Raw genomic sequence first — 12,333 nt, 5'->3', positions numbered from 1 at the left:
TTTTTAGTGGAGATGGGGTTTCATTGTGTTAGCCAGGATGGTCTCCATCTCCTGACCTCGTGATCCGCCCGTCTCGGCCTACCAAAGTGCTGGGATTACAGGCTTGAGCCACCGCGCCCGGCAGGAGTGCCTTATGAATCACTTTCACATCTGATTCTCACAAGAACTCAGAGGTAGGGTTTATCATCACCATTTTATTATTTTTAGATAGATAGATAGATAGATAGATAGATAGATAGATAGATAGATAGTTTTTTTTTTTTTTTTGAGATGGAGTCTCACTGTGTCGCCCAGGCTGGAGTGCAGTGGTGTGACCTCAGCTCACTGCAACCTCTGCCTCCTGGGTTCAAGTGATTAGTCAGCCTCAGCCTCCCAAGTAGCTGGGACTATAAGCCGGTGCCACCACACTTGGCTGATTTGTATTTGGTATTTTTAGTAGAGATTGGGATTTTGCCATGTTGGCCAGGCTGTGATCTGCCCACCTTGGCCTCCCAAAGTGCTGGGATTACAGGCATGTGCCACTGTACCCGCCCCATTTTATTATTTTATTATTTTATTTATTTTATTTATTTATTTTTTTTTTTGGAGACGGAGTCTCGCTCTGTCGCCCAGGCTGGAGTGCAGTGGCCGGAGCTCAGCTCACTGCAAGCTCCGCCTCCCGGGTCTACGCCATTCTCCTGCCTCAGCCTCCCGAGTAGCTGGGACTACAGGCGCCCGCCACCTCGCCCGGCTAGTTTTTTGTATTTTTTAGTAGAGACGGGGTTTCACTGTGTTAGCCAGGATGGTCTCGATCTCCTGACCTCGTGATCCGCCCGTCTCGGCCTCCCAAAGTGCTGGGATTACAGGCTTGAGCCACCGCGCCCGGCCTATTTTATTTTTAAGACAGAGTTTTGCTCTGTTGCCCATGCTGGGTGCAGTGGCATGATCTGGGCTCACTGCAACTTCTGCCTTGTGGGTTCAAGTGATCCTCGTGCTTCAGCCTTCCAAGTAGCTGGGATTACAGGCCTGTGATCACACCTGGTTAACTGTTGGTGTCTTTTTTTTCAGACAGAGTCTCACTTTGTTGCCCAGGCTGGAGTGCAGTGGCACAATCTCAGCTCACTGCAACCTCCACCTCCTGGGTTCAATTGATTCTCCTACCTCAGCCTTCCGAGTAGCTGGGACTACAGGCGTGCATCATCATGCTCGGCTAACTTTTGTATTTTTAATAGAGACGGGATTTCTGGATTGTCTCGAACTCCTGACCTCAGGTGATCTGTCCACCTTGGCCTCCCAAAGTGCTGGAATTACAGGAGTGAGCCACCATGCCTGGTCCATTTTATTATTTTATTTTATTTTATTTTTGAGACAGAGTCTTGCTCTGTCACGCAGGCTGGGTGTAGTGGCGCAATCTCAGCTCACTGCAACCTCTGTCTCCTGGGTTCAAGTGATTCTCGTGCATCAGCCTCCTGAGTAGCTGGGATTACAGGCCTGTGCCATCATACCTGGCTAATTTTTGGGGTTTTTGTTGTTGTTGTTTTTTAGATGGAGTCTCGCTTTGTTGCCCAGGCTGGAGTGCAGTGGCGCAATCTCGGTTCATTGCAACCTCTGCCTCCCAGGTTCAATTGATTCTCCTGGCTCAGCCTCCCGAGTGGCTGATACTACACACATGCACCATCACGCCTGGCTAACTTTTGTATTTTTAGTAGAGACGGGGTTTCACCGTGTTGGCCTGGCTGTTCTCGAACTTCTAACCTTGTGATCCGCCCACCTTGGCCTCCCAAAGTGCTGGGATTACAGGCATGAGCCACCACGCCTGGCCTTATTTTTTGTATTTTTAATACAGACTGTATTCACCATGTTGGCCAGGCTGGTCTCGAACTTCTGACTTCAAGTGATCTGCCTGTCTTGGCCTCCCAAAGTGCTGGGAGTGAGTCACCGAGCCTGACCATAGCACCACCATGGGAAGTGAGGATACTGGGACCCAGAGAGCTCAAGTGAATTGCACTGACACAGGAGCTCAGACTGGGTGCTGGGGACCAGGAGAAGTTACCAAGGATAAAAGACTATGGTGTGGCATGTTGGGACAGCCAACCAGTGACTTCTGGATTAATAAAAACTGCCAAGAAGGAAACCTTTGAAAAAATTGTCCATTTTAAAGCAGCAAAACCTGGCTAGACACAGTGGCTCATGCCTGTAATCCCAGCAATTTGGGAGTCCAAGGTGGGAGGATCACTTAAGCCCAGGGGTTAGAGACCAGCCTGGGCAACATAGTGAGACCCCATCTCTACAAATATTTAAAAATTAGCTCACTGTGGTGGCATGTGCCAGTAGTCCCAGCTACTTGAGAAGTTAAGGCAAGAGAATCACTTGAAGACAGGAGTTTGAGTCCAGGCTGGGTCACACAGTGAGACCCTATCTCTACCAAAAAACGCAAAAAATTAACCAGGCACGGTGGTGTGCCTGTGGTTCCAGGTACTCAGGAGGCTTACACGGGAGGATCACTTGAGCCCAAGAGGTTGAGGCTGCGATGAGCTATGATCACAGTACTGTACTCCAACCTGGGCGACAGAGCAAGCCTCTGTCTCAAAAATAAATAAATAAATAAATAAATAAATAAATACAAAGTAATAAGGCAGCAAAATCCAGAGAACTTTATAAATCATGCAAAGCTATGTCAGAATAATTCAATATTTTTCTCTGCTTTAAATTGCTCAGTTATGTGTTGACATTTGTCAATGCCCAGTAGGGTGCTGGGGACATCAAAGTAGACCAGAGCAGGTCCTGGCCCTGGAAGACCTCCCCAGTTTAGATGATAAATAAACAGCCAGAGAGCCATGGGTTCACTGTGGGAAAAGAGGAGAAAAGGGCGGTGGCCAGAAAAGGCTCTGCTGTGCAAACAACCTGTGAAGGAAGACACATCTCACACATACACACACACACACACACACACACACACACACACTCCCCGCCCCCCGGCCTGGCTTAAAATGTTCCACAGGGTTTCTCATCACACGTGCTATAAATTTTCAAGGCCTTGCTATGATCTGTGAGATCCTATATGACCTAGGTTTGCACACTGCTCCCACCTCGACTCTTTCTACTCTCTCCCTCGCTCACTCCACTCCAACCACGCTGGCTTCCTTGTTGTTCCTTGAGCAGGACACCTTTTTCTGCACGAAGCTTCTACCCTTGCCATTCCTTCCACTTGCAACATTTTCTGCTAAGATATTCTCAAAAGGCTGGCTCCATGTCAGCAAGTCTTTGCTCAAATGTCACCTCCAGTGGGGTGCAATGACACGTGCCTGTTGTCCCAGCTACTTGGAGGCTGAGACAGGAGGATGGAGGGCTAGAGGCCAGGAGTTTGAGGCAGCAGTGCACTGTAATTGTGCCTGTGAATAGCACTGCACATCAATCCGGGGACCATAACAAGATTATCTCTCCAGAAAAAAGTCACCTCCTCAGAGAGGCCTTTCTGACCACCTATGTCTAAGTCACCTCTCCTCGCTTCCACCTCCGTCACTGTTCGGTAACACTGTTTGATTGTCACCTCTCCTCGCTTCCACCTCCGTCACTGTTCGGTAACACTGTTTTATTGTCTGCATCTCATTGATCATATTATGGATTTAAAAAAAATCTAAACATTTGATAGTTAATGAAATATCATGGTTAAAACTTAAACATATAAACTGATGTCCACAGAAAAACCCAGCTCCCTTTCCTGTCCCATTATCAGGTATAGTACAGTGGTTTTGTGCTGTGTCAACTAAGCTACATTTACCAGAATTCTCTTCTCTAACAGCAGTGATTTTTTTTTTTTTTTTCTTTGAGACAGAGTCTCACACTGTCACCCAGGCTGAAGTGCAGTGGTGCAATCTCAACTCACTGCAACCTCCACCTCCTGGGTTCAAGCGATTCTCCTATCTCAGCCTACCAAGTAGTTGGGATTACAGGTGCCTACCACCATGTCCAGCTAATTTTTGTGTTTTTAGTAGAGATGGGCTTTCATCATGTTGGCCAGGCTAATCTTGAACTCCTGACCACAAGTGATCCGCCTGCCTTGGCGTCCCAAAGTGCTGAGATTACAGATGTGAGCCACCGCGCCCAGCCAACAGTAATTTACTTTTTATTTTTTTGAGAGAGAGTCTCGCTCTGTCACCCAGGCTGGAGTGCAATGGCACGATCTCAGCTCACTACAAGCTCCGCCTTCCAGGTTCATGCCATTCTCCTGCATCAGCCTCCCGGGTAGCTGGGACTACAGGCACCGGCCACCACACCCGGCTAATTTCTTGTATTTTTAGTAGAGATGGGGTTTCACTGTGTTAGCCAGGATGGTCTCGATCTCCTGACCTCATGATCCGCCCGCCTTGGCCTCCCAAAGTGCTGAGATTACAGGCGTGAGCCACTGTGCCCGGCCGATTTGTTGTGGTTTTTGTTTGTTTGTTTGTTTTTTGAGACAGAGTCTTTCTCTGTCGCCCAGGCTGGAGTGCAGTGGTGTGATCTTGGCTCGCTGCAACCTCTGCCTCCTGGGTTCAAGTGATTCCCCTGCCTCAGCCTCCCAAGTAGCTGGGACTACAGGCGCCCACCACCATGCCCGGCTAATTTTTTGTATTTTTAGTAGAGACGGGGTTTCACCATGTTAGCCAGGATGGTTTCCATCTCCTGACCTGGTGATCTGCCTGCCTTGGCCTCCCAAAGTGCTGGGATTACAGGCGTGAGCTACTGCGCCCGGCCAATATTTTTTATACTCTGAAGGTTAGGCAGCATGCCAAGCACTGGGGCAGCTCATTCATTGTGTCACTAGACTTGTTGGCAAAGGGTGCCAACCCAGAAGTACATCTCCTACAGCCCCCGCCAGATCTTGTCCTTTGGCTTCTCTGAATCCTCACCCAGGTATGTGTGTAGCTCTGGATGAAAGGTGTTGGGTTCTGCTGCTGCTCATCCATTCATGGTACTGAACTTAGAGGTGATGAGAGACAGATATGGTTCCCAGTTGGTCCTCATGGGTGCCTCTTTTTATCCTCCTTGGCTCCAGTGTGTCATTATTCTTATCCACATCCAGCTTTTATTCCTGAATAAATTGCTGGTCCAACTGACCTGTAGTGATTGATGTTGGGCTTAACACTAGCCACAGAAGCAACGACCTGTGCAGACTTTCTACCAACTCCCACAAATCGATAAGGTCTAACCCCTTCCATTAATTCCTCATTCTAATCACTCACAGTCCTTCTACTCTGATTTTAATTGATATATCAGGTAACCACTTTTATTAGTTACTGAAGGATGTTCTTATTCTTTACCTTTTAAAGCATATGATATATACTCTTCTGCATCTGGTTTTATCATGTAACAATATCTCTTTGAGATCCTTTCATGCTAATACATAGAGAATTCTCCCGTTGCTTTTTTACAGTTGTATAGTATTCCGTTGTCGAGATGTACCATATCTTTTTTACCAGTTCCCTATAGATAGAAATTTGAATGAAAATTGTGCAGGGATGTGTGTGTGTGTGTGTGTGTGTGTGTGTACATGTTTTCACATTGTGTACCACACTGAGTAGTAAGGGTCTTGACATCGAGGGCCTTGTTTTCCTTGTGTCCTTAGAACCTAACAAAGCCTAGCGCATAGTAGATTCTCAGTAAATTGTTTGTTGAAAGAAGGATGTACTTCTCCACTTTCTCCATAGGCGATCCTGTTAACACCCGTCACTTTCATTTCCATTTACTCTTAAATTTCTATTTTCAGCCAAGGCTACCCTGAAGGACCCAGATATCAAACTCCCATCTCTGCCTCAGCCCAGAATGTCTAATTGCCTCCTCCCCATCTCCACTTGGATGTTTCACAGAATTCCTCTGTCTCAGCATTTCCAAAACTGAACTTCTCACTCCTAATCCCCTCCAACCTACCTGCTGTGCTTTGGATATGGTTTGTTCGTGCCCCCAAAATCTTATGTTGAAATGTGATCCCAGGCCAGGTGTGATGGCTCACACCTGTAATCCCAGCACTTTGGGAGGCTGAGGAGGGCAGATTACTTGAACTCAGGAGTTTGAGCCCAGTCTGTCCAACATGGCGAAACCCCGTCTTTACTAAAAATAAAAAATTAGCTGGGCATGGTGGCAGGCGCCTGTAATCCCAGTCACTCGGGAGGCTGAGGCATGAGAATCACTTGAACCTCATAGATGGAGATTGCAGTGCGCCGAGATTGTGCCACTGCGCTCCAGCCTGGGCAACAGAGCAAGACTCTGTCTCAAAAAAAAAAAAAAAAAAAGAAATGTGATCCAGGCAGAATGAGAGTGGTGGCTCTCATGCCTGTAATCCCAGTATTTTGGGAGGCTGAGTGGGGCAGATCACTTGAGGCCAGAAGTTCGATATGGGCCTGGCCAACTTGGTGAAACTCCATCTCTACTAAAAATACAAAAATTAATTGGGCATGGTGGTGTACGCCTGTACTTCCAGCTGCTTGGGTGGCTGAGGCGTGAGAATTGCTTGAACCCAGGGGGTGGAGGCTGCAATGAGCTAATAGCGCCTCTGCACTCCAGCCTAGGCAACAGAGTAAAACTGTCTCAAAAAAAAAAAGAAAAAAGAAAAAAAAAAAGGAAGAAATGTGATTCCACAGTGTCTCCAGGGAGGTGGGGCCTAATTGGGGGTGTTTGAGTTGTGGTGCCATTCTAGGTAGTGAGTGAGTTCTGGCTCTGGTGAGGCTGGATGAGTTCTCACAGGAAAGGATTAATTCCCAAGAGAGTAGGTTGTGCTAAAGCCAAGATGCCCCTCGGATTTGGGCTGGGATTATAGGCACGTGCCACAACGCCAGGCTAATTTTTGTATTTTTAGTAGAGACGGGGTTTCACCACGTTGGTCAGGCTGGTAAAGACCAAAACACTTCTTATATTAAATATTAAAGGAAATATGAACTATATATATATAAGACAGATAATGAAAATGAGCAAGATATTTATTTATCCAATTATTCCATCTCAGGGTCACAGGTGGCCAGAGTCTATCCTGGCAGCTCAGGACAGGAACCAACCCTATACAGGATGCCATCCCATTGTGCACACATGTGCGCATATGCACACACACACACAAACACACACACACATACACACATAGACTGGGACAATTCAGACAAGCCAATTCACCTAAAGGGCACATCTTTGGGATTTGGGAGGAAACCAGAGGAACCAAGGAAAACTCAGACATGGGGAGAGAGTGCAGACTACACAGACAGGGGACCCAGCCAGGAATCAACTTTTTCTCATCAATGTTTTAATTGAATTGATGTTATTGGAGGTCCTGCTCTACTTAACTCCTCCAAGTACCCTAAAAGTCTCAATCCCAATACATCACTGACTCATAATGGATCCTGTCACATAAATCAGGTCCAGATGTGGATGAGGTTCCTAAGATATAATTCCTCAAGAACAGCTCTGAGCACTGTTTCTCTGAAGGCCTATGAGCTAGAGACGTTACCTCCTCTCCATGGACCCAGCATACAGAGTTGGCAAGCGGAAGATAAGCACAGTAGACACTTTTGTTCAAAAGGGGAAAAAACAGGAGTGACAGCTGCCACTGGGTCATAGTAATTCTGAAATCCAGCAAGGCACGTGATGCCAGTTCCTTGATTGAGTCCTCTCCTGCTCCTTGGGAATGATTACCTGCAGCTCCTGGCTCTATCCTTCTGGCTCATGGGTTTCTTTTAAGTCGTCCTTTCTTTCCCATAGGAAATAGCCCATGTTTGCATCTGAATAGCCTTCTCAGAAGGCTTCTTAGAAGGCTGGGGCCCACATGTCCCATTTTATTTTTGTGCTCTGCCTTTTCTGGTATAATTGTCCCTTGCTATTTGCGGTGGATTGGTTCTAGGACTCAGATGCTCAAATACTGCAGTCAGCCCTGCCAGACCTGGGGATAAGGACTACTGCATTCCCAGTTGCTACTTTATCTTCAAACCTAGCATTTTGATTGGCTACCGAATGGGGTGGAATTTTCATAACTCTTGGCCTTTGAAACTATTCTCAGTTTTCATTCCCCTGAATACTTTGTAAATTCTACACATTGAGCACCTACTGTACCCTAACACTGTTTTAAGAATCAGGGATATCGCAGTGAATGAGATAGACAAAAATAGCTGCCTTATGGACCTGCCATTCTAGTGGGGAAGGCAGACAATATGCAAATAAGTGAGTAATATAAGAGGAAAAACTTTGGGAGGCTGAGTCGGGAGGATTACTTGACACCAGGAGTTCAAGACCTTCTCTTTACAAAAAAAAAAAAAAAAAAAAAAAAAATTAGCCAGACATAGTGGTGTATGCCTGTGGCTACTCAGGAGGCTGAGACAGGAGGATCACTTGAGCCCAGAAGTTCAAGGCTGCAGTAGGCCCTGATTATGCCACTGCACTCCAGCACCGGCAACAGAGCAAGACCTTGTCTCAAAAAAAGAAAAAAAAAAAAGAAAAGAAAAGGAAAAAAAAAGGAGAAAAGCCGTAGGGAGATGGCAATTTTTGTGTTTATGTTGTGGTGACAGAGAGAGGGACTTCAGTTTTAAATAGGGAAGGCTATTTCACTGAAAAGGTCACTTTAAAGTCAAGACCAGAGGACAGTGAGCGAGTGGCCAAGCAGATACCTGGAGGAAGAGCTTTCCAGGTAGAGAGAAGTACAACTGCAAAAGTCTGATGTAGATGTGTGCCTTCTCCTTTCTTTTTTATTTATCTTGGAAGAGACAGTCTTGTTATGTTGCCCAAGCTGGTCTCGAACTCCTGGGCACATGCAAAGTGAAAGCAGAGAAAAGTAGACTTACCCCAGAAGCTGATGGTCCTGCAGTGTGCAAGGCCATTTCAGAATACACATAGAGAAAACAGGAGAATAGGTAGCGAGGGTTTTGCGGAAAGAGCCAATTTTAGCTGAAAAAGTAGGGGAAACCCCAGACATTGTGCCATCTCAGGGTTGGGACTGCTTGCCTAGATTTTGAGGTTTTTTTTTTGTTTTTTTTTTCCCCCCAGACCCCTCAACTTCTGAGATCTCAATGGGAAGCTGCTGATCACCAGTTTTAGGTGTTTTTATCTATTGGGAGACTCTTTCCCTGGTTCTGACTGCAACCAATTATTATTTTAGAGAGATAGCTTAATCTGACCACCACGTCATGGTTGCCTCACATTGCTGGTGGGGGAGTGGCCCCACTCCTGCCCTGCTCAGGTCTAACTACTTACTTACTGTAACAATTGCAAGGTTTTTGGATGGAACAATTGAAAGAATGGAGTTTGCATGAACCAAATAAGAAAAGACTATTAGAGGGCATTGTTAAAGATGGAGACAAAAGTTCTGAGCGGATCCTGATGTGTTCAGATGGGGCTGGTGCTTGGGAGGCTGCTCTGTGCTTACAAGAAGAGTTCTACCAGGTCCATCTTTATCACATCTTCTTTAATACTAAGTTCAGAGAGGCTTTAGCTCATTTTCCATTTTCTCGTGCTGTCTCCTCTGCCAAAGTGTCTATTTCTCCTGTCTCTATTACTGAGTCACACAATTGCTGTAGTCATTTGCAGTCTACTAGAACGATAACACACATTGGCATCAGACAGACCTTGGTTCAAAACCCTGCTCCACCAGTTTCTGTGTTGAGCTAGACCAAGTGACCTGATATGTTCGGTCTCAGTTCCTTATTTGTAAAATGGTGATAATAATTTTTGGTTAGGTAGTTAAAGTAAGGATAAATGATGTCTTCCGAAGAAGGACACAATTGGAATGGCCAGTTTACCCCTTGACCTCTCTTCGGTGGCATTCTTTATTCTGGAGCAAGGAGGGATGGCTGAGGGAATCTGTCTGTGGGTCCAACATGGCGCCGTCCTGCTCCTTGTACAAGCCTCAAAGATGGGGACAACCGTTTGGGAGCAGACATGTTTGTAGCACGTGATCCAGGCTCTGTCCCAAGGCAGCCGGAACGTGACGCAAGGTTGAGGCGGGGCTCCTCCTCCGCACCCTGGCGTCGAGCGTCTCGTGACAGGTACTTCCGCTCGGGGCGGCGGCGGTGGCGGAAGTGGGAGCGGGCCTGGAGTCTTGGCCATAAAGCCTGAGGCGGCGGCAGCGGCGGAGTTGGCGGCTTGGAGAGCTCAGCAGAGTTCCCTGGAACCAGAACTTGGACCTCCCCTCTTCTGTCCTCCGTTGAGTCTCCTCCTCGGCGGGAGCCCTCGCGACGCGCCCGGCCCAGAGCCCCCAGCGCAGAGGCCGCGGTAAGCAGCGGGCCCAGCCCGGCCGGCGGCCTGGCCCCATCCCCCTCCTCAACTCCTCGGTCGCCAGGGCCTCGCGTCCTCCCTGTCCTCCTGGCAGGCTCCCGGCCCAGCCCTGGCCTCGCGGGCAAACTCGGCATCGCTCAGGCCCACGGAGCAGGCCAGGACCCCACCCGGGTTGGAGAGGTCGGAGGTCGTCGGGCGTGACCTCTGGCCGGGTTGCCGGCCCCGGCCGCCGGTCTCGGACGCTCTGTTTACTGTTGGCGTCGATCTCAGAGACCCAAGAGGGTTCATTGACTTGGACGGCCCTGCGCCGCGGCAGGACGCGCTAGGCGGTGGAGTTATTTAGCGTGGCGAGCAGGAGGGTGTCAGAGCCCACGCCGCCCGCCGCCGTGCCCACCTGGCGGGCATGGGTCACAGGCGCTGGGGGCCGAGCCGCGTTCCCATCCGGCTCTTCAGTTGAACAGCCTGACCCTGTTAGTGGGAGAGGTTCCCTGACGGCAACTGAGTCAAGGCGTGAGTCAGGTCACGTGCGCTGGGATCGCCTCAACACTTGTGTACATTGAGGCGCCTCTGGCGCTGGGAGACAGGGAGCTTTTTGTCCTAGGCATGTTACGGTAAATCCTGAGAGAAGTTTTTCAACTTAGTCGGGGAAAGATGGTAGTTGGATGTAGAGTTGTGTTTCCATTCGGACCGTGTTGGGGGCCTCTTTCTGCATTCATTTTACGCTTGATACCTAATGGGTCATAAGGGGAATATTGAGAATACTGACAGCAAATATTTGAGCGTTTGTTATATGCTAGGCAGCGTGGCAAGACCTTTTAACAGATCATTATGTTTAGTTCTTTGAACAACCCTCTAAAGTACCACTGTTGTGCCCACTTAACACAGTGGGAAATTGAACAGAGAGGCTAAACCATTTGACCAAGGTCACACAGCTAAGTTACGAAGCAAAGATGCAAGCCCAGGCAGTCAGACTCCAGAGCACTTTATTCAATTTGTAGGTTATACTGCTTTCACGTGCCCCTGAAGCTTGTGGTTTATCTTTTGCCACCTGGTATCTGTACCTCACTGCCTTCCACCACCTCCTTTCTTTCTGTTGATGTCGTTTGAAAGTCTTTCTGGTAGCATCAGTTCTCTCTTAAAGCCATAAGAAATGCCGTTTGCGACTTATCACACATATTGTAGTGTAGTTGAATTAGGAGCTCTTGAATACTGGCGGGGTACTTAACTGAGGTTTGAAAAATTTTGCAGGTAGGCCTGGCAAAGCTGCCTAGCGAACCTTTCTTACAACCTTAGTTGATGGCTGTCCAGCCAGTTGGTTCTTCCCTATTCAAAATACTGCATCTTTGGTTTCCTAAAGAACAGGCTCTTGTCTCTTTCTTGTGACTTAAGCAGCTGATGAGGCACATGATTTCTAATCCATGGATTAATAAAGTCTCCTCTTAGTGTGTTTCTTTCTTCAAACCTGGGAAGGTTTGTTCAGATTTGGATTTAAGAACTGGAAGGTGAGTTAGGAGTGCTTCTCCTGAAGGGACTGGCTAAGTTAAAGCTTAGCGTTCACAATCCTGTTGTATTCAAATTTGTCTTTTTTTTTTTTTTTTAACTTTGCTACCCAGCCTAAAATATTTAAGTGAGTAATAAGTACTGTAGCTTTATATAATGTTTGAGTTTAGAGGAGAGTAATGATAGGCACCTTTTTATTCATTCATGAAGTATTTTGAGTATCAGCAATGTATCAGGCGTTGTGGGATGTTGACTCAGGGAGATAGGCATGGTTCCTGTCCTCAGGGAATTTTTAAAAGGTGAATGATCTTGGCCAGAAATTCTATTGTGGAATGATTTGGTGGTAGAACTTGAGGCTTTTTGGAAAGAGTTATTTCTCATTTCTGCTGATGAATCCGTAGTAATCCAAAGGATGGTGTTCTGGCTAACTTTAAGGCTTTGTTAATTTTAACAACAGCATTTGTATGCTCTTCAGAGAGTGTAGAAGATAATATTACAGTTTCTAATTTATCACATCTTTTAAAGAGTAACCTTCAACACTCAACTTGTTTCTCCTTTTGCTCTGGTGGCATTTGTTTTATTTTATTTATTTTTTGACACGGAGTTTCTCTCTTGTTGCCCAGGCTGGAG

At 47.1% G+C, this 12,333-nt stretch overlaps 3 protein-coding genes across 4 annotated transcripts in view; 2 read left to right on the top strand and 1 right to left on the bottom strand.

Annotated features, from left to right (window-relative positions):
• COPG1 (COPI coat complex subunit gamma 1) overlaps positions 1-12,333 on the top strand; it is a 583,372-nt gene that overhangs the window by 20,397 nt on the left and 550,642 nt on the right. The gene's annotated exons all lie outside the window — the stretch shown is intronic.
• RPN1 (ribophorin I) overlaps positions 1-12,333 on the bottom strand; it is a 359,024-nt gene that overhangs the window by 104,839 nt on the left and 241,852 nt on the right. The gene's annotated exons all lie outside the window — the stretch shown is intronic.
• Positions 9,993-12,333, top strand: part of RAB7A (RAB7A, member RAS oncogene family) — an 87,856-nt gene continuing 85,515 nt past the window's right edge. The window contains exon 1 of one of the 2 annotated variants that reach the window (XM_050781785.1): positions 9,993-10,200. The gene's annotated coding sequence lies outside the window, so the exon portion shown is untranslated. The remainder of the gene's footprint in view (positions 10,201-12,333) is intronic. The other variant, XM_050781786.1, reaches the window with a different exon arrangement.

This window comes from Macaca thibetana, chromosome 2 (genome assembly GCF_024542745.1).
Source record: "Macaca thibetana thibetana isolate TM-01 chromosome 2, ASM2454274v1, whole genome shotgun sequence".
NCBI classification, from domain to species: domain Eukaryota; kingdom Metazoa; phylum Chordata; class Mammalia; order Primates; family Cercopithecidae; genus Macaca; species Macaca thibetana.
The sequence above is the reverse complement of the archived record's forward strand: the minus strand, read 5'-3'. Positions and strand labels throughout refer to the sequence as shown.